Here is a 4,798-nt window from a genome sequence, read left to right on the forward strand (position 1 = left end):
GGTGTTCAATGGGGATCAGTGGGGTCAGGGATGATGAGTTCGTTGGGGGTGTTCAGGGGGGATTTGAAGGACTTGGGGACTGCAGGGCTTGGACGGGCTATTCAGGTCTACAGCAGTCTCTGGGGCTCAGAGGCTCTGAGGGGCAGCTTACTCTCTCTCTAGCCAGTGCCTGTTGGCAGCGACTGGGACCACTGAGCACAATGGATTCTTCAGAGTCAGTCAGATACAGCTCTTGGCCTCAAGCAGCAGCAAACACACTCAACCTGCCAGAAGGGCTTTGAAACTGCCACTAAAGCTTCTCCTAGGAGACAGGGAATCTCTTGCATCATAGAAGTTCCACAGAGGAACCCGCCCATCTGACCTGCCATTGCCTGAAGCCCTATGGCGGGCGGGGCTGCACTGGGCCACAGAGAGATGCTGACCCCCACCCCCTGCCACCAAATCCCTTGTGCAGGTGTGGGTCCATAGGTGGCTATAACTCATGTTTCCCCCTTTCTTACTTTTTTTTTCCAGCAAACTCCCTACCCCAGTTGTGTTCCAGTTACTTGTGATTAAAGTCAATTTACAAGAAGGCCAGCTGGCCAAGGAGGGTGGCTTGAAAGTAAGGTGCCCTAGGCATAGGGAGCAGACCTTGTTAGCCAGGCTCGCCTCATCACACAGGCAGAGTGTTTAGGGTATAACAGGTGCTCTCAGCTGCGTCCCCCCCCCCCACAGTGCAGAAGATCCCATGGCCAGAATGTGTTTGACAAGCCCATAGACTCCTGCAGACCCAACAGGTTCCTGTAGGGAGAGGCAGCTTCTGTAGAATCAAGAAATGAGTTAGTGTTTTTGTTTGTTTGTTTGGTTTCCAACAGAAATGTTAGCTGAAATTTACATTTGTGATTAGATATAATTCCACTTAAGCTGTTGGTTAATTTTTAAGCAAAATTGGAGCAAATGTCAGTGCTAGGAGTAAGAATTTGCACTTGCAGCTAGGGTCCTTTTCAGAGCTTTTTACTATCTTGATGGGTTTTTAGGCATGAAGTAGTTTCTCTAATGGACATGTCATAAAGGAAGCTCCACGTAGCTTTTCGAAAAGATTAAGAAGTTGTTATTCTGTCACTCACGATGGTATATAATGGAAATAATGTTAACACGAAGTATTAAACTTAAGTGGGTTCAATCAAGCATTTGAAAGTCAGTATCAATTCTTCAATTTCACTACTAAGATTCACATACTTCCTCTGAAGACTGGCTGTTCACTGTAAATGTAACAACCACTTATAAGGTGTATCTTTCTGTTGCTAAAGATTAAACATGAGCTATTTTAGTTTTGGTTACCATGAAGCTTTATATATATATGTATATATACATATACATATACATATATATATGTATGTATATGGAATGCAAATTTTAGAAATGTTTAATCTCCTTACATATTTTTCCATTTTTGCTGTAATATACATATATATAAAGCATATATATATATATATATATAAAGCATATATAAAGCATATATCCATATATATATATATGGATATAGAGCAAGGTGAGGGGAAGTGTGCACACCCGATGTCTTTCTGGAAGGGCAGTATCTGACTTTGTGAATGACTCCCTGCTCCCCAAGACTTGCCTGATTCTCGTTTCAATCTTGTATACAGTCATTGTTGATTTAACTGGGCATCCAACAAGGATTTGCAAAAATAACTTTATTATTAGATAAGAGCCACTGGCATGAGTGAAATCAGAGGTCACCTTCTGGATGTGCATCACAAGTGGTCTTGACATTGTGCAAACTAAATAAATGAAACTGCGGTTGTCTCACTGTACTAGAATTTTTTGAAGTAACACTCACATCAATATAAACTAATATCGGGGCTTGAGTGTTTGTTGTTGTTGCTGATTATCATTTTTATCGGTTTAACTCAAATGGATTATTTTTCAAGATAATTGTCAACTTTAGGAAGTATAATCGGTGCAGTTTAACATACAATTTAAGTATGCCCCCTCAGGGCTTCTCCATGGTACAAATGTCCTATGTTTTCTCCCCCACTGCCCCGAGGTGGGCCCCCCTTTCTATGGCCTTCATGTGTCTTCCTGCTTCTCAAACACATTGTTTTACAGTTTGTCTCTAGGGTCCGTCATAGTGCCTGGACCACAACATGGACTCACTAAGTATCTGAGCAATAAATGATAGAATTCAATGAATGGATGAAGTGTATTTGAACTGTTACTGTAATTGGATACAATGAAAGAGAATCACCTGAGAAAAATAGTAATTTTATTATAAGCATTTGTTTAAACTGTCACTACTACTTCATGCTATTAGATCTAATTGTTAATAAAATCTTTGAGGATCCTCCCTGGTGCTGCAGTTGTTTAAAGCATAGCTCTTGGGAGCTAGCCACAGTTGTTTTAGCAAGAGCTCAATCCACGGCTTGCGAGGTGACCCTCGCTGACTTCTCCTGCCTTGTCCTCTGCTCCCCACAGCAGTGAATTTTGTCAGTCTGCCTGCTCTGCTCCCCAGTCTGCATCTGGCTGATCCTGTAACCAACCCTGAACCTGTGGCTCAGTTCTGTAAGAATACATGGATAAACATTTAAAAATTAAAATAACATCCTTGATAGTGATGTGCTTTCCAAATATTAATGTTTTCAATAAATTCTCATTGAGCTCCCAGTACTATATGGGGCACATCATGGAGAATACAAATATTGAACATTTAAACTAGGGTCAACATGATGGTCTTCTAACAGGGTGGTCCCCCCAAAAGGGGAGGATGTAGGTCCCCTGAACCATCCAAAAATAAAATGGAGTTGAGCAGGGAGGAGAATAATCTTGAGAGGAGACTGAGGAGGAAGGAATCAGTATGGAGCTAGAAGGTAACCTGAGGGAGGCTCAGGGAGCAGAATCACATGTGGAGACACTGTGCTTGCTTCTTGGCCCTGGACTGGCTGAAAGAGATGTGGGTGAGCGATCATGGGGGTGTTCACTCTGGCAGCGTTTACCTTGATTTTGATTTTCTCTTTTCTTCCCAGACTTGTCTGGCTGTTTCTGATCCCTTTTCATGGTTCCCTGATGGAAGGTGCCTCAGACTTTTGACAGGTTGTCAGGCCTTGCCTTGAGCCAACCCCTTTTGTGTACTTTTATCCAAGAGGAAGAGTAACTTTGGGTGTTTGATTTAGCAACTATATACTTTGTCTATTCTGTACTGCACACTACTTGTATTAAAGTTTCTTTCCATTAATGGTCTTGATGTGCTGGATGGCAAAGCCTAGTTAGAGTAGCCAGGTTTGGGGTTTCAGCTCTGTGTCTCTCCCTGCCCTGTAACTGGATGGCAGCAAGAAAGATCAGCCAAATCCAAGGACAGTCTCCTTTCTATTTAGGGTCAGACAGAATATAAGAAGCTCAAAGCAGCAAGGATGCAGATGGGAGTGGTGCACATATGGGTGGAGGGTGCACAACCTGCTGGCCCAGCCAGGGGTAAACTAGTGGGAAAGTCAAGGAAAGCTCAGTGTGCACTGCTCAGTCATGGCCACTGTGCCGAGTCTGTGCATGCTGGTTTTAGCAGGTACAGGTTCTCACGCCAGGACTTTTGCCCTGAGAGGTTCCTTGTCAAATGTCCCTGTTTCTGCACACTGAGTGGCACAGAAGGATTATAAAGAAGGGAAGATTCTGAGGAGATTTAAATTTTAATTGATGCTAAACCAAAAGTCTGTATATTTTACTAAATAAGAAGGAAGAAACTACTTAGAGTTGAAGAAGGGTGAAAAAATGGAATATATAACATAAAGGAAAGAGGGAGAGAAGGAAACAGGAAGGAAAGAAATAGAGGGACTGATGGAGAAAGGGGTTTATTTATCTAAATATTTATTTATTTATGCATACAGAACTGGGATAAAGGCCAGAGGTGCAGGGCACGTGGGGATTCACCAGAGACAGAGTGGGGAACAGAACAGGCAGATCAGTGAAGTACACTGCTGAGGGGAGCAGTGGGACAGTCAGAAAAGGGCTGTGCACCACTTGGATGACCTCAGAGGATCAAACTTGCACTGAAGTGGGGGCTGCTAGCTTGCTGTTATTTGCATTAACCTGTTGAACTATCAGGGTGGGCAGGGAGGGACTTATTTATATTTAATTTCTGACAGAGGACTGTAAAACAAAGAGCAGTTTTTTTTTTTATTCCTATTCATAGTAACTTGGAGCTTTCCCTTCAGTGAAGTCACCTTATATTACATATGTGCAGCATTCTTTGTTTCCTATCAGGTTAAATGAAAATGTAGCTTCCAGTTTTCATTTGTTCTGTCTTACATGTGTGTTTTCCATAAATCAATAAATTATTCAACTGTGGAATAGGTTTGTCAATGTGGAAAGCACTCTGAATGTCTGTGGTGTTTGTTTAGCCACTTTGGAAATAATGAAGGATTTCTTTCCTCCCCAAATGATGGTCATGTAAATCAGGACCTTAGAAAATGATCAATCTTACTTGTTAAATCTGTTATTCCCTTATGAACAAACTCTTTTGGTTCAAGTATTGAATTGAAGATTGCGGAAAACATGAAAATATTGAAAGAATAACTCATAACCAGTGCATTCAGAGACATTTGTTTTGTGGTTTGTTTAAGATGTAGTTAGGAAGAAGACAGTGATTACCATAACTTCTGGAAAAAACAACTGAAATCTCCATGCATGCATGGAAAACAGAGTATTGAACACCCATCTACTCTGCGGTTTTCTTTCTTCACATGCACAATGGTGTTAAGTCTTCATTTATAAATGTAACAAAGGTAGAGGGGTAAATAATAACCATTTAAAA

This window comes from Condylura cristata, unplaced genomic scaffold (genome assembly GCF_000260355.1).
Source record: "Condylura cristata isolate star-nosed mole 26May11 unplaced genomic scaffold, ConCri1.0 scaffold00064, whole genome shotgun sequence".
Classification (NCBI taxonomy): Eukaryota; Metazoa; Chordata; class Mammalia; order Eulipotyphla; family Talpidae; genus Condylura; species Condylura cristata.